This window comes from Macaca nemestrina, chromosome 2 (assembly GCF_043159975.1).
Source record: "Macaca nemestrina isolate mMacNem1 chromosome 2, mMacNem.hap1, whole genome shotgun sequence".
Classification (NCBI taxonomy): Eukaryota; Metazoa; Chordata; class Mammalia; order Primates; family Cercopithecidae; genus Macaca; species Macaca nemestrina.
The window spans coordinates 60,448,898-60,473,302 of NC_092126.1; the positions used below are offsets into that span (position 1 = coordinate 60,448,898).

A 24,405-nucleotide genomic window follows, 5' to 3' on the forward strand; every position below is an offset into this window, starting at 1 on the left:
GAGGGGAGAATTGAAAACACACCAGTGATTAGAACAGAAGAGGAAAGTCCACTGCCCTTTAAGTTGAAACAGAAGGAAAGATATGAAGGAAAGCCTTGAATGAAATGAAATAAACGCTGAAACTATACTCAGAAATAAATCAAAACCCTGGGTTCTTTTCTTGCTATGTTGAGAACTGTGAGAATATGGTATGGTACACAGTGGGTGTGAGTAACACGTGTGTGTGTGTGTGTGTGTGTGTGAACAGGAATTAAAATTAGTAACAAAATGTCAAGACCAAGATATTGGACATATTAAGCAAATAAATGAATTCTGTAATGTAAATAGACAAAGTATGACGTGCTCTAAATGATGATGAGTTGACAAATTCTTTGCTGTCTGACCTGAAATATTAAGCCCCAATCAGGAATGAGTGGACCGTCTCTCCTGGAGAGGTAGGCACTGGTTGCAGCCTGGGGAAAGAGGAAACATAAAAGCAGGTCTAGATTTGCCTTGCAATGAGAGCTGCATATTAATCTAAAGAATTTCCAAAAAATCAAAAAGACATTTTTCAGCAAAATACACCCCTAGAGCCTCAATCATAAAGCAAGGGAATAAACTTAAAACAGGATTGATTTCATCTTAAAGGGAGTATTTCTTTGAAATGCTACCAGCTGTAGTTGTCTTATTTGGTTTTCAATCCTATAACAAAATTGTGCCATATTGTGTCAAATAAGAAGATAATATAACGGCTTTAAACAAATTTTGTAATTATGGGATCAATCAAAAGTGCATTAAATTTGTGTGTATTTGGGAAGTTACGCCATTGAATACTAAGTAGCTCTAAATATCAACCTTCATTTTTCACTTCAGTTTCGAGACCTTAACTCTAAAAGGGTGAGATTTCCCTAATAGAAGTTACAGACTAGCAGAGATTCTATGAATTTCAGTTGTTTGGTATTCTCTTTAGAAAATGTCAGGCACTGCTCTGGCAGAGATTGAAGATATTTGGGCATGACAGAGATTTTGTGGTCTAATGTTTCTTTTATCATACCCTAAGTATGATTGTAAGCTTTGAGCATACTCTGGTTTCACTGGCACATAAACCAGACTCATGAAAAACTGGGTTGCTTGTCCTAAGGGAAGCGTTGACAACTGGGTCCTACTTGGTTCAATTTTTACAAAACGATCTTTTCAGCATTCAATGTCCCTTGATTAGAGGGGAAAATAGATGAATAGGTTAAGAAGGCCTTGTAGATCTTCAAAAAGCCAGGCAGGCCTGAAATTGAAACCCTGCTCCATTAATTAGGAGCTTGGGCAAGTCATTTCCTTCTCCAGACTTCGGTTTCCTCATCGATGAATTGAGGGAAATTTTAGTACCCTCTTTACCAGGCTGTGAGAATTATCTAAGACAATGAATGCAAACATAGCCCAAAGTCTGGCACATAATAAGGGCTCAAAAAAAATGTAGCTATTCGATAAAGACCCCAAAGTTGTGATTAACTAAAGCCACCACAGTTTCTTAGTAAGCTTGGTAGGAAGTAGGTATGAGAGGTGTTCTTTTTTAGGTGATTTTATTTTATTAGTATCAAAAGCAGAACTAATAACCTTCAGTAGGATTTGAGAAGGCAGAGGATATGAGCACAGAAAATTGAGACTGCAAACAAGGGCCCTGGCAAAGTAACAGTTGTTTTTTTTTTAAATCTCTTAAGATTTAACAAATCTTTAACCTCATACCCCTTTTATACTTCTTCCTAGAAATTCCCTTTGTTATTGCGGCTTTTTTTTTTTTTGGACAGAGTCTTGCTCTGTCACCCAGGCTAGAGTGCAGTGGCGAGATCTCAGCTCACTGCAACCTCTGCCTCCTGGGTTGAGGCAAACCTCCTGCCTCAGTCTCTGGAGTAGCTGTGATTATAGGCACTGTATTTTTAGTCGATATGGGGTTTCACCATGTTGGCCAGGCTGGTCTCGAACTCCTGACCTCAAGTGATCCTCCAGCCTCAGCCTCCCAAAGTGCTGGGATTATAGCCGTAAGCCATCATGCTCGGTAATGGGCTCATTTATTTAAAATATATTTACTGTAGACTTTTGGTATAAATTGGCTGTGTGTTCAAGCTTTTGATGCACAAATGTAGAAAATACTACTATGTTAATGTATTTTTGCCTCCCTGTGCTAACATGTTTCCTTAGAAGAAAGTACCTTTTGGAAATTTATATTTTCTTTTTCTGTTTGTTAAAAAAGTTCCCTGCATGCAAAGTCCATGGAAAAGTTAACATTTATCCTTTATATCTTAAGACAGGATTTACCTTAAGAAAATCTTTCTAACAAGTGCACTGTAGCACGAAGTAAACTGTGCCTGACATTTATCACGTGAGTATTACATGAACTCTGAGGAATAAAGAAGTTACTCAAAACCATCCAGGGATCTGGGAGAAGAGATGAGTGGAAGAAACCAGAATGGGCCTATCCTTCACTTGGCAATGGGGGAATGTCATGCCCTACACTAGGTACTCTATACAGCCTCATAGCAGTCTAGTGAAGTCCATATCCCCACTTTATGAATGAGAACACTGAGAACCAGAGAATCCAGTAATCAGCTGAAGCTCACATGGTTACCAAGCAGCAGACCTGAGATTTGAACTCAAAGTTTACATTCCTTGCGCCTGAATCAAGTGTCCTTTAGCACCTATTCCATCTTGCAAAACAACATTGAGTCTAAGGCTGATTCTCTCCTTTGGCCTCACTAGAAAAGTGACGCTTTTGCTGCCTTAAGGAGCAGTGGGACCAGGAAAATAAAAGCGTTTCTCTATAGCAGTTTTCTAAAAGTGTGATCTCCAGACCAGCAGCATCAGCGTCACCTGGGAACTTAGAAGTGCAACTTCTCAGACCCCTTCCCAGACATACTGAATCAGAAACTCTGGAATGTGGCCAGCAGGCATTTAACAGGCCATCCAGGGGATTCCGATGGGTGCTAAAGATTGCGAACCACTGTTCTATTGCTCTAGACGTCCTCTCTTCAAAATAGTAAATTTGAACTGCAGGCCTACTGTTTGTCCTGCCTTATCAGTCAATGGCCAACAATGGAGCCTACCCTGGAAGGGCAGAAATGAATCCTATGAGCAATGCTGAAAATGTTCCGTATAGAGCCCAAAGATAGTTTTCAGCTTTTCCAAAAAGCAATGCAAAACACATTCTGTCCATTCTTGGCAACAGCATGGAAGCCTTTTAATTAGTCCACCCTGAAGGAAATAGAGATGTACTCGTTAAGTAACTGCTCTGATTACCAGTGGGCAGAAGTGTGCATTGCTGTCAGATGCATTTGTAGGAGTCAGCAATCCTATCAAACTGAAGGCTTCTTACAGAGTGTGTTAAAATAAAAGGACTCCAACAAGCCATGTGGGTGAGAGGGAGGTGGCATTGATGGCAAGAACAGTCCCAGAGACAAACACACACAAAGATGCATGTGCACACAAACACACATTCACTCACTCACAAATATCAGTTCACACTGTGCAGACTGATGAATGGCCTGTATTCCAGGGAAGTGAGCATTAATATTCCTGAGACTCCCTGGAAAATTCCAAGAAAATATCAAGGCCTGGTACCTTCCTCCAAGTTCCTGTTGCATGGGGTTGAATGTTTTACTGAAGGTAAGTCATCCCAGTGATAAGATATATAGACCCAAGTTATAGGAATATAAGAAATTGAGACGCATGCCATTTATAGGAATGTCCCATCTTAGTATAACTGTGGGTTCTATTACTAACACACACAACCCTGGTAATGAGTCTGAGTGTTGTGGGAAGTCAGGGACCCCAAACAGAGGGACCAGCTGAAGCCATGGCAGAAGAACATAAATTGTGAAGATTTCATAGACATTTATTAGTTCCCCAAATTAATACTTTTATAATTTCTTATGCCTGTCTTTACTGCAGTCTATGAGCATAAATTGTGAAGATTTCATGGACATTTATCACTTTCCCAATCAATACTCTTGTGATTTCTTATGCCTGTCTTTAATCTCTTAATCTCATCATCTTCGTAAGCTGAGGATGTATGTCACCTCAGGACCCTGTGATGATTGTGTTAACTGCACAAATTGTTTGTAGAGCATGTGTGTTTGAACAATATGAAATCTGGGCACCTTAAGAACAGGATAACAGCAATTTTCAGGGAACAAGGTAGATAACCACAGTCTGGCTGCCTGTGGGCTGGGCAGGACAGAGCCATATTTCTCTTATTAATGAAAACAGATATGAGAAATATCGCTGAATTCTTTCCCCAGTAAGGAATATTAATAATTAAAAGCTTGGAAAAGAATGCATTCCCAGGATGGGGCCTCTAAAATGGCTGCCCTAGGAGTGTCTGCCTTATGCAGATGTAGATAGGGATGAAACACACCCTAGTCTCCTGCAGTGCCCCCAGGCTTGCTAGGATTAGGAAATTACAGCCTGGCGAATTCTAGTTGGACCGGTTCTCTGCTCTTGAACCCTGTTAAGATGTTTATTAGTGACAATGTGTGCACAGAGGGACATGGAAGTTCATTAGTGATTCTAGTTTCGCCCTGACCTTGTGATCTCACCCAGACCTCCTGCCTTGTGATCTTTTGTTGCCCTTAAAGCATGTGATCTCTGTGACCCACACCCTATTTGTACACTCCCTCCCCTTTTGAAAATCACTAATAAAAGCTTGCTGGTTTTGCAGCTTGGGGGGGCATCATGGAACCTGCCAACATGGGATGTCTCCCCCAGACACCCAGCTTTAAAAATTTCTCTGTTTTGTACTCTTTCCTTTATTTCTCAGACCAGCCAACACTTAGGGAAATAGAAAAGAACCCACATTGAATTATCAGGAACCCACCCCCAATACTGAGTAATAGTATTGGAATGGAAGTCTGAAACTGTGTCCTCCACCTGCCTCCCCAACTAAAGGATCTTTCTTATAGTAGCTCTGTTCCAGTATCATCTTTCTGATGCCACACAAATTGGATCAAGTGCCTACTAGATGGGCCCAGGCTGTTGGGGTCTTGGACTCAAGCCACAGAGGCCAGTTCCTGGGATTGAGGTTTCCAATAGCACTGGATCAGGAAAGAGGAAATAGGCCCATAACTAAGTAGGTGACCTATCTGGCTAAAGCCAAGGGCAATTGGCTTCATCCAGTCAAATCACCTTGGATGATGGTCTATCAGTGGTGGCCAAAGGCAGTCTCTTCAAGGGTCCAAGGGAAGAGCAGATCTTCTAGATGGCACGGGGTGATGGGACTGACAGTGAAATGGCAGTTGCCACATTGACCTAAAGTTGGTGGTGGACATCCCTGTCCCCTCCACAATATTATGAGGATCATCACAATATCTTATTAATCTTAATAAAGCCACTTTCTAGAATATCAACATGCTAGAGTATAAACAAATTAATTTTATTTTTCTAAAAAAGTAGTTATAGACTTTAAAGCTTAAAGCAAATGTTTCCATTTCTCTCCTTCTAGGTTTATATAGGATTTCACCTCCTCACTTTCATGAAGAGTTGCCATATGACTTTCTTTGTCCAGCAAAATGTGAACAGAAGTAAAGGCCATACCTGGGTGGAAGCCTTTAAGAGCCAGTGTATGTTGTGGTTGGCTAAGCCAGGTTCTATTCAGAGGTCCTAGTGCAAGGCAGTCCATTCCTTTCCTGGACAGTTGATCATTTGGGCAAAGACATACTCCATGCACTATATTCAGTTTCTCATTTAATCTCCTAACAATACCATGAAGTAGGTTTTGTGATCTCCAGGTTACAAACAAGGCAAATGTGACCCAGGGAGATTAGCTGCCCAGAGTCATGTAGCAGAGTTAGGATTCAAATGAGGCCTCGCTGTTGGCACTGCACTCAGCCACTTGGTTAGAAGACGTTTCTTTCTTTAGAATCCCGTGTTAGTTTGCTTGGGCTTCCATAACAAAATACCACAGGGTGGGTGGCTTAATAGAACTTTTCTCACTGTTTTGGAAGCTGGGAAGTCCGAGATCAGGGTGTCTGCAGGTTTGGTTTTTTCTGAGGCCTCTCTGGCTTGCAGATGGCCATCTTTTCACTATGTCTTCACACGTTTTTTTTTTTTTTTCTGTGTGCACAAGTCCGTGGAGTCTCTCAGCAAGTTCAAATCTCCTCTCTTTATGAAGACAGATTGGAAGCCTCATTTTAACCTCATCTTACCTGTTTGTAGGCCCTGTCTCTAACTACAGTCACATCCTGAGGTACTAGGGCTTAGGGCTACAACATATGGATTTTGGGGGGACACAATTGAGTCCATTGCATGCCCCAATCTGTTTCTCTTCCATTTTCCCACACTGGGACTAGTTCTCTTCTCTCTAGTTCCCAGATATGTGAAATGCTTTCCCCCTTGCAAGAGTCATCCAAAGGTAAGGCCTTCTTCCCACGTGGTCTAACCAATGCTGAGGATCATTCAACACTTGCTTCTCTTGTTTCAGATACTATTCTTCCCTTGGTCTTAGCTTTTTTAACAGCTGCATCATTCAGCTGCCTCTTCACGAGCTTTTGTTCAATGTAAATCCTAGAATTTCTTTGGGGGTGACTTTGCTGTCAGGTTTAATCTCCCCCATTCTATTATCATTCAATTGATTTTTTGAACCCAAATGTAGTCATTTACATTCACATTTGGTTTTGTTTATGATTATAGAATACATGTTTATTACCATTCTCATTACATTTCCTCTTGTTATTTTTGACTTCTTACTTGTGGCTTTGAAGAGCTTTTGTACATAATGCTGTTTTTCTTATATACTTGTTAGTCCTGTCAGCTATACGTCCATTACTTCATGAGTATATCTTCCCTATCTTTATCTAAGTTGCTGGGAGACAAGTTTAACCAAAAATATCTGACAGAGCTCTAGGTCACCCTTGAACTGTCCCCCGTAGTTTGACATTCAGGTGCATAGAACACTGGTGAACTCACCCAGCATCCTGCCAACATGTGTCATCAGAGATTCCTTTCTCCTCTGAGTCAAACAAGCTGACAGCCCCCATCCATTCCATCTTTTTTTTGGGCTATCATGCAGATTGGTAAGCTTACTAGGACTCAAACCACATCTTTTCAGCAGCTGCAGGTTTGATTTCCCTGCTGGCTTTGACTTAGGAGCCCTTAAGTATGCTTCTGGATCCTGGAGGCTCAGCAGTCACTCAGCTGGATCTGCCCAAGCAGAGCTTGCCCAAGGGGAACCCTAAGAGGACTCTCATGGGCTGGGAAGAGCCTTAGTTCTAACAAGCTAAGTTTCCCAAAGGGATTTCCCTTCACTAGGGGTGCTTGGCACTGTATTGTGACTATTCTCAGATTCAAATAATGGAATAGAAAACAGTCCCTGATTTAATCTGCTGCTCCAGCCCCTGCGAGGACACAGCTGGTGAGGGTGTGCTGTTCTATTCACAAGCTAGTCCCTTCTCTCCAGCCTTGCAATAATTTTGTTGTCTTTGTTATTCTATATCCTGCGGTGACTTCCCTGAGTGCAGTGAGTGATTAATTTAGCTGGTGTCACAGGCTACAACATGTTGATATAAAGGGGAAAAGAAAGAGAAAAAGGGAAGTGTGGAAAGGGTGGAAGGCTACTGAGGCAAACACACACAGAACCCAAGCTCCAGCCCTCGCACAAAACACTCCATTGGCCAAAGTGACCCCATGACATTGTTTTTGTGAACATGAGTATGAACCTCTGAATGGTTGAGTTCCGAAATTCAAAGCCTGAAACTCTCCCAGGGCTTTCTCACTTCCCCCACTGCCTCTGAAACATCAATAGCTTCAGGAAATAATGAAAAACAAATCAAAAATAAAATCAGCCCTTGAAAACCTATGGTTCTCTGTAAAAAGGGCATCTACTGTTCAAGTGCCAGTTCACAACAAAGCAAGCTTCAGGATGTTGCGTGAAAACAAATTCCAAGGGGGTTTTAGTTTCTTTTGTTGTTGTGGCAGTTTTAATGCCCAACTTAACCCTTTATTCTTCTTGGCTCATAAAGCTAAGAAGGGCTCATGCAGCTATGGATTTGTGAGATATCCTATTGTTCATTAATCCAAGGTGTAAGTTTGTGCATATGGTTTATAATATTGGTGAGGGAGGTAGTTGATTCAAGGGATAATCCTCTTTATACTTCGCATAAAGTAGTTAGTTGTTTTTTTTAATACCTTGGAAAGACTTTAATTTCATAATGGTGAAACCACTGTAGTGGGACTGTAAATCATCAAGATTCTTTATGTAATATAGTTTCCACCGTCTGTAATCCAATGACCCCTTCACCATTTTGTAATCTTGCTTTTAAATATTGGGTTATGAAGTAAATTGAGAGGGGATGATTTTTTTTGTATTCACATGAAGTCCAGGTTTTGACAATTTTATGTTAATATTATTTTTACAGAGAGTTGCAATGATTTTCATTTAGAAGTGATACAATTTCATTAAAGAAAATATAGGAAATATTTTCTAAAATGTTACCCAAAATGTCATTACACAGAGATTACCTCTGTTAATATATTTGGGCTATTTTTTTCCAGTCACAAATGCATATGGATATATGTTTCTATACTTTATTCCAAAAAGGAGATAAATGCTATACTTATTATTTTGTAACCTATATTTTTCCACTTAATAAATTATAAACATAATTTCATGGGATTTTTTTCTTTCTAATTATTTTTAATGTTTTCACAGATTTCATTTAATTGGAGCATGGAGGGGTAAAATGATACATGCTCTCATTTCATTTAAAAAGTGTAAGAAGGTAAAAATTATTTACATTCCTTCCACTCAATAAAAACCACTGTAAATGTTTATATGAGACAACTTCCAGAGAGCTTCCTGTCTGTAAAATACTTTGTGCTCCAAGTGGTGTTTTGTAATCTGTTTTGAAGCACTTGACAATTGGTCAAGGAGAAACTTGCATGTCCACACATATTTTAAAAGACAATATTATATTCCATTGAATGTAAGTGTCTTATTTATACAACAAATGCTGCACTGATGAACATTTAGATGGTTTCCAATTTTTTTGGTGGGGCACTATTCTAAACAACACTGTAATGAACATCACTCAGGTTTTATTCATTTGAACTTGAATGAGTCTCTCTTCAGAGTAAATTCCTAGATGAAGGATTACTGGGGTAAATAGTACACACATTTTAACTACCAAAGTGACATTCAAAAAAGTATCAACTTATATATCCACCAAATAGTACTAGAGAGAACTGTTGCTCAATAGCACTGAGTTTTATTAACTTAATTTTTTTTTTTTTGGCCAATCTTCTGGGTGAAAAATGAACTTCATCCTTTTTTATTTGCATTTCATTGATTATTGGCATGGTTGAAACCTCATGTGTTGAATGTTTTAGTTCTGTGAGTTGTCTGAATATTTAGATGATTTCCAATCTTTTAGCAGGGAGCTATTCTGAACAGCACGGTAAAGAACATCACTGAGATTTTAACAGTTTGAACTCAAAGATTGACTTTTCAGAGTAAATTCTACAAAGTAAATAATTCATGTCCTATGCTCACTAAACATTTTTCTTGATTTTTAATGACTATTTTGTTAATAATATTGATTTGTGATCTATCATTCGTCTTTACAAATGTCTTTCCTATTTTGCTTCTTTCAACTTTATGATATTTTTAATAAAGTTTATATTTTTGTAGTCAAATGTTTCAGTTTTTCTGAGTTTTCATTAGATGATTAGAAAGTTTTATTCCCAATTCAAGATTATAAAAAATTATCACTGTCTTCTTTGAGAATGCTCATGGTTTTATTTTTTTTATTATATTTAAGACTTTGACCCATTTATAATTTATTTTGGTGCATCCAACTTTGCTTTATTCTAAATGGTTAGCCGGTATGTCAACAATCATTTAGTAATTCATTTTCCCCCTATCAATTTGAAATGTTACATTTATATTTTCTAAATTCCCGTGTTTTAGTATTTATTTTTAAAAATAGCTTGTTTCATTGTAAAAATAATATATGCCCATGGTAAGAAAGGACAGAAACATCAGAAAGTATATACAATGTCTACCTCTCATCACCAACTCTTCCCCTCGTCCCAGTTCCTCATTTCCCCTCCCTAGGGGGAAACATTTTCTAGAAGTGCTCTAGGCGTATGAGCATGAGGTGTACGTGTGTATGACATACATCATACAAGTACATGTATCCTATTTTATGTTTACATAAATTAGAGCAAACTACACATATTAGTTGGCACTTAGCTTTTTCTTAACTAAATGACATATCTTGGAACACTTCATAAGATCAACAGAACTACTTCATTCTTTTTTGTGACTTTACAGCATTCTATTGTATATATGTGTCATAATTTATTTAAACAAATGGGCTGTTTGTTGTCAATTCTTTTAGTCTTTGCCTATGACCAACAGTGCTACAATGAACACCTCACTTCATCCTTCTTCTTGTACATGGGTAAATATAATATGGGACAAATTCCCCAGTGTCAGCTGCTGGACCAAAAAGATGTGTGCATTTTATATTTGTTAGATATTGCCACATTGTCCTCTGAGGAGGGTGAACTAGTTTATACTCCTGTCTACATTGAATGAGCATGTTTGGATCTTTGCCTCATGTGTGTGTGTTTTTTTTTTAATTCTCAATATGAAAATTAAAAAATGTTATCTAATTGTTAAAGAAAATTTTTTATTGTTAGGGAGATTGAAAACTTTTTCACTTATTTATGAATCTTTTATCTTTTTTTAACTCAAATTTCATGTTTCTTTTCCTTATCGAGTTCAGATAGCTCTTTATATATTGAGAAAATTAATCATTTGTCAGTATTATGTGTTTTAAATGTTTCTCTGGTTGGTCATCTGTCTTTTGACTATATTTATTATGATATTTTTACTGTGCATAAAATTTAATTTTTAGGTAGTGAAATTTAACCTTTCACTTTATGGCTTCTAGGTTTGTTTCCTGCTTAGAAAACTTTTCACCATTTCATCTGGGCATGGTGGCTCATGCGTGTAATCCCAGCACTTTGGGAGGCCAAGGCAGGCTGATCACCAGAAGTCAGAAGTTCAAAACCAGCCTGGTTAACATGGTGAAATCCCATCTCTACTAAAAATACAAAAATTAGCTGGGTGTGGTGGCACACGCCTGTCATCCCAGCTACTCGGGAGGTTGAGGCAGGAGAATCATTTGAACCCAGGAGGTGGAGGTTGTAGTGAGCCAAGATTGTGCCATTGCACTGCACCCTGGGCAACAAGAGTGAAACTCCATCTCAAAAAAAAAAAAAGAAAGAAAGAAAAGAACGAAAAGAAAGCTTTTCACTTTTTCAAAAGTATAGACAAACCTCATGTTTGCTTCGAGTACTCCTTTGGTTTCCTTTACCTATCTTTAAATTTTTGATTCATCTGGAATCTATCTTGCTATTAGGATGAAGACCGAGTAATTTCAATTTTATTGTTTTCCCAGGGGCCTAGTGAGTTTTCCTAAAACCGTTTATTGAAAAATCAATTTTTTCATTGATTTTAACTGGTGGCTTTATTACATATAAAATTTTCATATAAAGTTAGGTCTATTTCTAGACTCAATTCTGTTCCATTGGTCTAATATTTCTAGTCTGTGCTGATACTACAAAGTTTTAATTATTATAGTTTTATAAAAACTTTTAATATATGGTAGGGCAAGTCTCCCTTAATACTCTTTGTTCACTGTTTTTTGTTTGTTTGCTTGCTTGTTTGCTTGTTTTTGAGACAGAGTCTTGCTCTATCACCCAGGCTGGAGTGCAGTGGCATGATCTCGGTTCACTGCAACCTCTGCCTCACAGGCTCAAGTGACTTTTGTGTCTCAGTCTCCAGAGTAGCTGGGATTACAGGTGCACACCACCATGCCCCACTACTTTTTGTATTTTTAGTAGAGATGTGGGTTTTGCCATGTTGGCCAGGCTGGTTTTGAACTACCGGCTTCAAGTGATCTGCCCACCTTTGCTCCCAAAGGGCTGGGATTACAGGGGTGAGCCACTGTGTCCGGCTTCAATAGGCTTTTTCTACTTTTTCTTACTATTCTTGACCAAAATAAACAAACAATTCATGAATAAAACAAAATAAACCCCAGTGGGATTTTTATTGAAATTGCATCACAATTATGGATTAATTTAGATATAACTTGCATCTTTACATTAGTGAGTCTTCCTGCCTATTTAGTCTCCTTTTATCTCCTTTACTAGTTTTAGCATTTTCTTCATATATTTCCTACATATTTCTTATTGAGTTTGATATCTGTAATGGTTTTTGCAGCTATTGTGAATGGGATAATTTCTTCCATTAAAGTTTCTTTCAGATATTGTTTGTCTATTTACAGCAAACTTAAGTGAGACTTTCTTCTTGTGTCACTTCAATACTGAGGTTCTTACTTTTATAGAGCATTCAGGTACATAACCACCACATTATCAAATACAACTACGCATAAGACCCACTCCAAACCCCAACCGGGAGTGAAGTGATGAAGAAATGGTAGGAAACACTTACCAAGTAGACTGTTAAAATACAGATAATGGACAATCAATTTAATCTTCAGGTAATTGTGTACTGTTAGAGTGTTTTTATAATTTAAAATAAAAGCAGAGGACAGTGTCATTCTTAGCAGAGGACAATAATTTAATATGAATCAATGCTGGTGACCAACGCACTATGAACATTTTGTCACCAATTCCTGCCGCCTCTTCCCTTGCTTCCTGTCTGTGTCAGAGATGCTTTCTCCTAATGCATTCAGAAGGGCTATTTTGGGACTTGAGTCACCTTTCTCTCCTTGTGTCTCTGCAGCAGACACAATCCATCAACCTCCTATCATATACAAAAGAAAAAAATCCACTCTTCAAGATAGTGGGGTAGTCATTTGTGTAGTGTGTTATCATAAGGGCTCAGCCCAGGTTCTCTGATGTTTCTGAGTGTGAATTCTCAGTCACCTCAGATGCCCACTTTTGGTGCCCTGACCTGCTCAGTTTAGAATAGAACACTTTTCCTGACAAGGGGTGGGTGCTAATTATATTTTAATTAGAAGTATGGCCAAAACCCTGCAGAAGTAAGAAGTCACAAACTTATGCATAATTATTGCATCATGGGACAAAGAGGAAATACCCTGAGCCTAATTTCATATTATATGCCATATTATATGTCAATAGCTGAATTAATAGACACTAAATTGGCTTGAGGTCAGAAGCAAACCCTCCAAGTCATGATAGACACTACAGAAAAAGAGAACCTTATGATTATGCAACTGGGTGAGGGTAGCCAACTATGAAGATGAATCTTAAGAAAAGCATCCTGCATAGAAATTATTTTTTATAAAATGAAACTCAATCTTTAACCAGAGGTTAGACCACTTTTCTTTGAAGATAAAGTTGCCTCATTACTAACTTACAACAGCTCTATTGTCCAATATACAGGAGGGTTGAAAAAACCTGGAAGTAAAGCACAATGTCCCCTGAATTGCAGACTCAAATGGCCAACTGCCTTCTTGATATCACCATTCCATTTCAATAGTACCCAAAATGAACTTCTCTTTTCCCCTAAACCTGCTCCTCCCAGTCTCTCCCTCCAAAAACAAACAAACAAACAAACAAACAAACAAAACCACAAAAACTTCTTCAGGCTTCATGTTTCTGATTCCCTTATAGCTCACATCTGATTCATCAGCAAAGCTGGGTGGTGTCACCTTCAAACTCTAAAATCCAAGCACTCCTCAGATCCACACTGCTACCACCCAGGTTCAAGCCACCATCATCCCTGTTCTAGACTGTTGCACAGACCTCCTAACTGGCCTATTCTCAACAAGTGGCTGGAGTGATCCTGTTAAGAACTAAATTGTATCAGTCACTAATTTGCTGAAAACACCAATGGCTCCCCATCACACTCACAGTGGGAGCCAAGATACTTACCATGTTCTACAACACCCTGCATTTCTGGCCTTCAGTCACCTTTCCACCATGGCACTCCTCCATTACACCTCACCATATCCACTGTAGTCACCTTGCCCTACTGGTGTTCCTCAAACACACCAGCATGCTCCCCACTCAAAGTCTTTGCTTCTTCCTCCTTGAACCCTCTTCCCCCAGGTATCACGTGGCTCACTGTCTCACCTCCTTAAGGTCCTTACTTATGTGTCATGTTATCAGTGAGTCCTTTCCTGGACATATTGTTTAAAATTGCAACCCCTCTCTGCCACTTATTCTCCCTCTTTTCTTCTTTCTTATTCTCCTCAGGTTTCAGCACTAACATATTTCACATTTTACTTACTCATTTATTGCCCTCTGGAGTATAAGTTCTTGAAAGGAAAGGAGTTTTATCTGATTTATTCATTTGTACCCAGAACAGTGCCTGGCACATAACGGGCTTTATAACTGTTTGCTGAATAAGCAAATAAGCGAATGAATGGGTATTTGAGGGTAAGGGATGGTAAAATAATAACACAGAACTTTAATAAGGTACTTATATTCTTACTTCTTAAATTAGATATTTGAAAGGCTTGTTGATAAAGTCATATGTTAGCATCTTTTTCATTGTTTGTAAAATAATACCATTAACCTATCACAGTTTCAAAGTTTTAATTATCACCTCTTACCCCTTCCAGTGGTTTTATTTTTCCTTGAAGACTCTGGGAAGGTAGGTCCCTGTGGTTCTCAATGACATCATCCTTATAATGAAAACTGTCAAGTCTTCAATTTAAACTGAGAACCACAATTTCCAATGTCGTTCTTTCCAATAAAATAGGAGAATGGGGAAAACGTTCACTGGGCCAGTTCAACCACAAATATAATACTGCTAATCCTGAAAGCAAAGTCCTAAATATTGAAGGTTAACTGGATCCATGTGAAGTCAGCCTAAAGAAAGACAGATTTTAGCATGGCCAAAAGCATGCAGTGCCAGTGGCTTTAAATTCAATATAAAAAGGTATTAGATATTAGAATGATCTAACTTAAGCATTTGCCTGGTGGTACATTGCAGTGACCAGAGTCTATAATGATGTATGTCACAAGATTCTCAGGCACTCTGTTCGTCATATCATGTGGTCTGATCATCTCAGTCACTTGAAATTTTACCTCTTTCTTTTTCTATTGATATAAGTCATTTACTCATTAAGAACACTCCTAAAGTGAACTCTCATTAAAGAGAAGGTAATTTATATTTGTTATACACACAGCTGCCATTAACATATAGCCAATTCAGTTTTTGTTTTATGTTGTTCCTCACCTATAAATTCATTTTGTAATTTGGTTTCTAAAGATTAGAAAACCAGCATTCCACATATAAAAGCCAGGTTACTTTAATATTCAGAATAGTAAACTATAGCCACACAATAGAAAATAAAATTCATGCTAAGACTAATTGATGGAGCCAGGAGAGAACAGAGAGGGTTTGGAGAGCATATTCTCAGATTAAATGCTATACAACTCAATTTACATGCACTGCATGATTTGGAGATAAGAATGTGACTTTGTACCTCCTGGAACTTCTATGCATAGAGTGAGAACGTATATATGAAGGCCTTCATTATGCCTGATTTTGTCTTTCTTTAACAATAAGGCTCTCTACCTCAACTGCCAGGTGAAAATTCAATACCACTGTAATGACAAGCAAGTTCTGTATAATGAAATACAGAGGATTATATATTCATGCTGCAGTATAAATATCAAAATATGAAAAATGTGTATCTATGGTTCATCCTACAGGAGTGATATGGTTAGGCTTTGTGTACCCACCCAAATCTTATCTTGAATTGTAATCCCCATGTGCTTAGGGAGAGACCTGGTGGGAAGTGATCGGATTATGCAGGTGGTTTCCCCCATGCTGTTCTCATAATAGTGAATTAATTCTCACGAGATCTGATGTTTTTATAAATGGCAGGTTTTCCTGCATTGACACATGCTCTCTCTCACCTGCTGCCATGTAAGACATGCCTGATTTCCCATTTTCTATAACTGTAAGTTTCCTGAGACCTCCCAAGCTATGCAGAACTGTAAGTCCGTTAAACCTTTTTCCTTTATAAATTACCCAGTCTCGGGTATCTCCTTATACCAGTGTGAAAATGACTCTCTTAAAATAGTGGTATCTGAAGTATGAGATACCAATTTCTTACTTGGATGGGAGCAGGGGTATATGAGTATGAAGTCCAGCTAATGAGATGACATTCTGATTCACAGCTTGTGAATGTTGGAGGAAATGAGGAGGAAAGTTTACCCAAGGATCAGGGATCTGTTTGGTTTTGTTCTGCTTTTATTTTTAACTACATTTCAAGGTGGCTGTGTTGAAAGAAAAATGTTTGAATACCGGGTCTCATCCCAGGTGGAACCCTAAACTACACAGGTGGTGTCACTGAAGTCTGCCATCTCTGGACCCATCTATGGGTTTTCTCATCACAGGTCTCCCCAGCGGATGCTGTCAGGCACAGATTCTGATCATTGCAGGCGGGGCCTCATATTCTGTCTAGTAACAATAAGTGGGATATTATCCTCAGGCTTACAATGTAGAATACTGTTTTTCACTCTGCCAGATTATGGAGTTCATTGTGGCACAACTAGTACTTTTAAGTGAGATAAAATAGAAAATATTCACTGGTGTCACATGTAATAAGAACAAGTATTGTTTGCAAGTTCTGGAGGTGTGTAGGGATTGGGTTACTGAGTATTGATATGAAGTTGATTGTGTACTAGGGTAAGTCCACGAAGTTTGAAAGTAATTTATGGCAAATTGCAATTGTTTGCCAATATTTGCATTTCTCCCTCCTTTCTGGTAACATACCTGGAACATCTCAAGCCTCTCCTATAGTTAGTTAGGTGTACCCATATGACCGAGATCTGGCTAACGGAAGGTGAGAAAAAGTGCTGTGCATCCCTTCCAAACCTTGCCCATGAACATTTCCCAGACATGACCCTTGCTTTTTCCCTATTTGCAACTGAATTGAGAGGACCCAGAGGAAGGTAGAGCCACAAAATTGGAGGAGCCTGGGCCCCTGCACATGTATGTGGAATGCTGCTTGCCCACCAACCCACACTAAACTGTGAAGGAGCTAAAAAGCAAACCTTTTGTGTGAAGCCATTAAGATTGGGAGTTGTTTTGTTATAATACCTAGCTTTACTTAACTCTTACACACTACTGATAAGAAAGTGAACTCCAAAGGGAGATGCTCTGCTCTCTAGCCTTTGACCTTATTACACCTCCTTTAAAACATAGCTCCCAACAAGCACTAAGCCCCACAGGAGCAGAACATTTATGAAGCTTATTTTTTCTCACAGCCAACCTGGACTTCTGGGTTTTGACTATGACATAATCCAGATAGACCTTGGCTTTCTGCCTCATTGTGTTCATACCCTTGGCTCAATGCATTTCAGTAATTGAGTACCATTGAGTCCCTGGGGCCCACCCCATAGCCAGTCCTTCCCCACCAATCTCCCTGTACATGATCCATAATCTATTTCAGGCTTGGGATGCAACTAATTTCTAATAAACTCATTTCTGGTATTAATAATAATAATAATAATAATAATAATGTCTATGAAAACATTATCTTTCCAAGAAAAAAATTTGCATAATTACAACAACTATAACAATGAGTACCAATAGTTAGCATGTAATGAATACCTACCTTCAGATATTGGGCTAGATGCTTTATCTGTATTTTCCATAATTCTCACAACAATCTAATAAAATATGTATTATTATATTCATTAAAAGATGGAGACCTTTAAGCACAGAGAGAGGTGAGAGAATTTGTTCCAGATCACACAGGATGTCCCAAAGCCAGGACTTGAACTCACATTTGTCTAATGGCCAACCCCACACCCTATCTACATCATGCTCCATCCTGATGACAGAAAAAGAACAAACATCTAATAGCAAGAAGCTTAGATTTATGGAAGTTGAAGAAGCTTCTTGGAAGCTCTCAGATTACCCTACAGAAGAGAGTACCTGTTCAGGGAGGTCCCACTATGCACTGAGCCATCCTGACCATTTAATTCACTTCATGGGAGACTAGGGAGATCAGAACAAAACTGAACAGTTGAATGGAGATGACAGCTATGCCTTATGGTGCACATGGCAAGAAAATCCCAAGCTTGTCACTGAGTCAAGTGTCAGAACAGTTCTCTGCAGCTTGGTCAAGGAGGTGGGAACTGAGAGAAATAAAATAGACCATTAGAGGCTTATTCTAGTTTAAGTAGATCTGGCCAGACTGTGTCTTCAGACATAAGATCTAGACCCATAGTCCTTAAGGGGGGTGTTCTAGACCATCCACAGCTGAGTGGTAAGAAAACATTAGAATTTCTCTTATTGTAATAACTTTATTTTAAAATAAAACAGAAATTAAGCTTTTCTAACATCTAATAACTAGGCTAATGCTGGTGCTCTCCCTTCCCTCTCTTTCACACATGACAAACACACACAGGACATGTCTTGAAGAAGGAGGACGTTCCACTGCCCAGCAGGGCTCAGAGCTCATTCATTTTCACTTTGTTGTTTCACAACTCATTTCAGTTTGCATGGCCCTGTTTGTGTGGATTTACATATTATGTTATCTGGTTTTAACAAAACCAATATTTGAAATTAAAAGAAAATGGTTCTGTTGCTTAAAATATTCCTGCAAAATATCTGAATGCTAAAGATAATATTAATTAGGCAAGCACTGGTGAACAACAAGAAAATTGTTCAGCTCAAAAGAGTCGACCCTCGTCCTACTTATGTTTTGATCCCAGCCATATCATGAGGTTAAAACCATGAGGATTTACTCAAATATGACAAAAATCATCATGATTTTTCAAAATGTGAACTTATCCATTGCCATCAATGCTGGACTTCATTTCAAGTGTATGTTATGCTTTGAGACATTAACAATTGAACTACATGTAGCCAATCTATAAATAAATGGGGAAGTGCAGCTCAATGGTTTTTTACTGTTAATACCTGACCAAGAAGTTTGATGTAAAAGACCTTGACCCAGCTCATCTTAGGGCACTTTCCATAAATCAGAAGACACTGGCAGGTATGGAATGGCTAGATCCAGCTAATCCTCGGGAAACGTTTGAGCCTCTGAAGTTACACCTTCCTGCCCCTCTGTTTGAGCCTCCAGCACTGCACTAGCACAGCCCTAACTACCTTTGTAAACACAGGCAAAATCATTTTCAGCTGCCTGGGACTCTGCCGGGCAGGTTTTGCTTTTCACCAAATTCACTGTTCTCCATCAGGCAAGGTGGGAATGATTTGGTCTTGATTTGGATTCAGAAGCTCCATTCACTTACTGCTCTAAGCAAAGTTTAATCCAAATATTTACTTCAATAAATTTGGTCCAAAACTTTTCTCAAATTAACTAAGGCAAACTGTTCAGTCAGGTTACTGTAGCAAGCCCTAGAGCAGGGCAGAGCTGTGAAAAAAAAAAAGGGGGGGTGCAGTCGAGAGGCGAAGCCACATGCTGACGAGATGCAGTCAAAAGTATATACAACATTTATTAGCTAAAGTACCACGGAAAGCATTCTAATCAGTTGGTTTCCTCTCATTAAATGTTAATTAGTTCATATAAGCTTCCTGCATAGGAAAGTATCAGGTACTTAGCAAGCATTAGGAAAGAGACAAGTCGCACAGGGAGTCTTGCAAGCAACAGACACAGAGCAAGGACATTGTCACTTTACTGGGTGACATTTGTGTTTGAAGGCATATGTGAGCTCCTGAGGAGGATCCAGAAGATCTGCCAGAGACAAACTCAGGTTAAAATTTTCATTCTGGTAATGAGTGTCTGAAATAACATTTGTTGAGTTTCAAAAACACACTTAATGGGATTAGCTCCTGAACCAAATACCATGATTATATTTAGATACATTTGCTCACACCGTTTAAAACCACAGACTAGGATAATCATATAATATTAAATGGCTTTTTATTGAGATTGTTTTAGCATGCTGGCTTATAAACCACCTTGGTAAGAAGTTATGAAAGTAAGGGGAATAAAAAGGGTTTTGTGGATTATGAAATCATTAAGTGATTTGGAATATGTCATGGGATCTTAGATGTTTGAGGGTAGAGGAACTGTGAAGATAACTTTTTGAGGCTGACATGCAGCCAGCCCAGAGCAGCACGGCCATGCCACTGCTCACAGCAGCCTTTGTGCTGACTGGTCAGTGCCTGACCCCAGGCAGTTGCTAAATATCATTAATATCATCCCAATAGGGTCTGAAGTCCTCATTTCACAGATAAAGATATAGCCACCCAGAGGTGTGAAGTGACTTGCCCCCACAACACATCTTGTTAAGAGAACAATAGAACTTGGACTCAAGTCTCATTCTACAATGTTCCTTCAAAGGTCCATAGCACTATCTTGCCCTGAAATTTGTTGCCATATTTATGTATTAACTGGTGACGCAACAACCAATTTTCGACCTGAAGTGACAGGTGCTATTAAGTACATCAGGCCAATACTTTGATAGCAGGGCAAAGAGCTATAAACGGAGGTAAAATAATGTTAAACAATCCTTGAATGCTTGCTATGTGGCAGGCATAAACACTTTATAAATATTAACTTGTTTAATCTTTACAATAGCTCTTGCAAATAGGTACTATCATTAATTCTATTTGGTGGGTGAAATAACTGAGGTAGAGAGAGGTTAAGTAACTTGGACTAAGGAGGCAGACTTCCAAGATGGCTCCCAAGCATCCCCCTCCTTTTCTAGTATTCACACCTTGTGTAATTCCCTCCTTTTGACTGTGGGCTGGACCTAGTGACCTACATCAAGCAAAGAGAATACAGCAAAAGCGATGAGATATCATTGCCATGATTAGGTTACAAAACACTGTGACATCTGTCTTACTAACAGACTGTTTTTTCTGCTGGTTTACATGAAGCAAGCTACTATGTCAAAAACACCCATGGGGCAAAGAACTGAGGGCAGCCTCCAGCCCACAGCCTGCAAAGAATTTAGACATTCAGTCCAACAGGCCTAAAGGAACAGAATCTTGCCAGCAACCATATGAGTGAGCTTGGATGTGGATCCCTCCCCAGTCTAACCTTCAGATGGGACCACAAACCTTGGGCCAACTCCTTAACTGCATCCCTTTGAGAGAATGAGAAGTGGAGGACACAGCTAAGTCATGCCTTAGATAATAAATATAAGTTGTTTTAAGCCACTTAGTTTTGGAGTAATTTGTAATGAAGCAAAAGATAACTAGTACCCTTGCCCAAGACCATATAGCTAGTGAGTGCCAGGGATAAGATGTGAACCTAATAGTCTGGTTCTATTATCTTAACCACTGATACCATACTGACCCCCCAAAAGTACACCACAATCCTCATTATCATCATTATTACCATTAAAATCATCATTACTTCACTATCATTTTCATTATCACCGATCATTATGAGTATTACATGCTAGGTGCTTCACATAAACGATTTTTTTTAATCCTCAAAATGAGACGGTAACCTCAACTTTATATTTTTTTAAAAAAAATTGAAACTCAGGTAACATAAACTCACTTAGAGACACATAGAAAATTCAGAACTTGGCCGAGCTGACCCAAAGCCCTTGCCTTCCCCACCAAACTGCTGCTTCTCTGTAACCCAATCGTTGTATCCAACCATTAATTTTAATGGTGCCCTGAGAAATAATTCCTTCCAACACTGGGAAAGTAACTTATGACAATTTACTAGTGAATCATTGATAACAAAAGTCCACTTGCTGTAGACTTTTCTAACTCTGGCACTGTTGACAATTCCATGGAGAGTTTCAGGATGTGGGATGTGGGAATACCATGGAAACCTGGAGGCAGAAAAGAATGCTTTATTATGCTATGTGTAGCACTTCTGGTTAGCAAATATAACAGAGCACAAACTGAAACAGCATCAATTGTATGATACTAGGTTTCTTCCAAGAAAGAAAGTCATAAAATATAATGAAATAACTTGTATTGCATATAAAATCTTGAATGATTCCCTATTGCACATTCTATGAGAAAGTTCACACTCTTTAGCATAGCTTTAAGATCTGCACTTAGCCCAGCTTAGCTTTTGGCTTAATCCTCTATATAGTTAGCACCAATGAAGCTCAAGTCTGGTCATGTCATACTAGGGACTTGAATCTGAGACTTAGGTTTTTGCTTCCAGACTGCACGTGTTACTTAGCACAAGCTAAAAAAAAAACTTCTTTTTTAGAGAGAATGAGAGAGGAGGAGAATAAGGATGGAACGAAGAAAGGAAGGGAGAGAGGGAGGATTTTGCTCTTTTTGCTCTAGCAATAAGTACCAAAATTCACTAAAATGTTCTAATTGTAGCATAAGTGAATCACAAACTATTCTGGCTCACTTTGATTTATGACTATTGTCTCTGCAAATTAAACAGAAAGAAAGCAGGAATATTGGGTACATAATACATTAAATATTCAACCATAACCTTCACGCTCTGCTGCCCACATCCTGTTCTCATAGTCATAAGATCCCTTCCCATTTTGACCCATGGTTTTTGAGTTTCTGAACCACAATTAAACAAAATGTACCATGTGTAATTTTTAGGGCAACTAAGAACTCTAGTAAGTCTGATGTGTTTCTGCTAGTAAAAATAGAATAATTAACTGCAATGATTATAATGGTTTTAATTATGTCCTTTAGACTATTTGCAGGGCCAGCAAGGAAGACATGACATGCACAAAACCATGAAAATAATGGATGAACCAATAAGCATCATTTAAAAATAGTACTTGAGTTCACATTGTAGATGGGACTATTGGCATGGTCCCATACACTAACTGTCACTTCATTAAGTGTCTGTTGGGGGAGTCCTTCTATTTCTGTATTAAGTCTTTCATCTGCATTTTGGTAGGCTGGCATCATTGCTGTTGTCTTGACAAGGTCCTTAAGCCTTCAACTGTCACCTTCATTTTCTAAGCTCACACCCTCTTGCACCTGATTGCCTTGGGTAAGGGGGTTGGGGAAATCACCTCAGTGGTGTTTATTTGGCTCAGCAGGATGGAGACTTGGCTGGAAGAGGAAGCAATGAAGCTGCCCATAATTCCAAGGGGAAACCTAGTAAAGACAGTATAAAACCTACCATGCTCACATTTCCTAGATCTACAGTCAGGCAGAAAGAGTTATACTTTAGCTTTGCCACTTTTCAGTGCATGCTTGAGTTTTTTTTTTTTTTTTTTTTTTCCATTTTCTTTGTAACCATTTAAAACAAAGCACCTAAAGCTGTATAACATTAAAGAATGCAATCTGTCATCCATTTCTTTTTCCTCTTTCCCTCTCAAAATCTCTGGGTTTTTAAATCCCTAAACATCTCTCTGCTCCCAATCAATCCTCTATTCACTCCCCAAAAGGCATCTTTTCTCTTTTAGGCACAAACACTATTTAATGGCATCTTTTAAAACTTCTATGGATGGGATGCTTTATAAAACAGATTATGCCCTTTGACCTAGGGATTCCCCAGGGACTGCTGAGGTGTGTAGAACTGTCTGCCCCTTCACTAAATGATCCCAGATGGCTATGCTTTTCTAGTTCTTGTCTGTTTTCTATTACTTTTTGCCTTCTCTCTGCTGCCAATTTACTGTGCCTACTACATTTCCCACAAATTATGACCTACAAAATGTGTCTCCTAAAAATCTGTTTGTTTTTGGAAATCAGAAATAGCTAGGATTTTGACCATCACTGTTCACTTTCTGACCCAGAAGTTTAAAGTTCAAACTCAATGAGATTCTTTAATAAGTATTCCAAGAGACTGAAGAAACATAGTTGTATAAGATATAAAAGATCATCACTATAGGAATAAAAACAAAATAAACAGTATTTATAATGATGGTAACAATCTATATTTAACACGTTTATTTCAGAAATTGATTTCTCTTTTACTCGAACTCCTGTAAACAGCTAGATTCCTCAGAAGCAGTTTTTCCTATAGTCATATCTGCCTGATTCATTGAATTTCCTTTTCTTAATGAATGACGAGGGTTGAGTTAAATGTTAAATATCAATGTTTTTATAGGGAACATGCATGTTTGCTTTTTCTTCAATGAAGGAAAAACTGGTTGACCTTTGTGCCACTGAGGCTTGTGCTTGCTAATGGCATGGCTTTCCTACTTAACAAGCCATGTGGTAAAACCTACTATTCCATCTCATAAGCATAAAGAAAGCATGTGACAGTTGCCTACCTATTGAGCGGCATCTGCAAAAGGAATCCATGTTCCAGAAAGTGAAAGATAGAAAACTAGGAAATCATCTCATTGTGATGCTGAGGGTTGCTGGGTTGCTTCTGTCTCTGTGCATATGTACACATTAGGATCCTAAGGATAAAAAAGATTAACAAGATCTCCAGGTGACCAATGTGAACATTAAAATTTGAGAAGCACTGCTCTTCTATAAACTAAGTCTGTTTTGATGTTTGCGACTTCATGCCCACTATCTCTTCTTCCTGAGATGTTCTTCTT

General features: G+C 38.6%; 1 long non-coding RNA gene across 2 annotated transcripts in view; it reads right to left on the bottom strand.

Moving 5' to 3' along the window:
- Positions 1-398: 398 nt before the first annotated feature.
- Positions 399-24,405, bottom strand: part of LOC139361756 (uncharacterized) — a 30,013-nt gene continuing 6,006 nt past the window's right edge. Inside the window, exons 2-3 of one of the 2 annotated variants that reach the window (XR_011619357.1) lie at positions 24,130-24,261; positions 399-452 (exon numbers count right to left, since the gene is read on the bottom strand). This is a non-coding gene — a long non-coding RNA (uncharacterized lncRNA). Of the gene's footprint in view, positions 453-21,649; positions 21,751-24,129; positions 24,262-24,405 lie in introns of those variants that run through there. The other variant, XR_011619356.1, reaches the window with a different exon arrangement.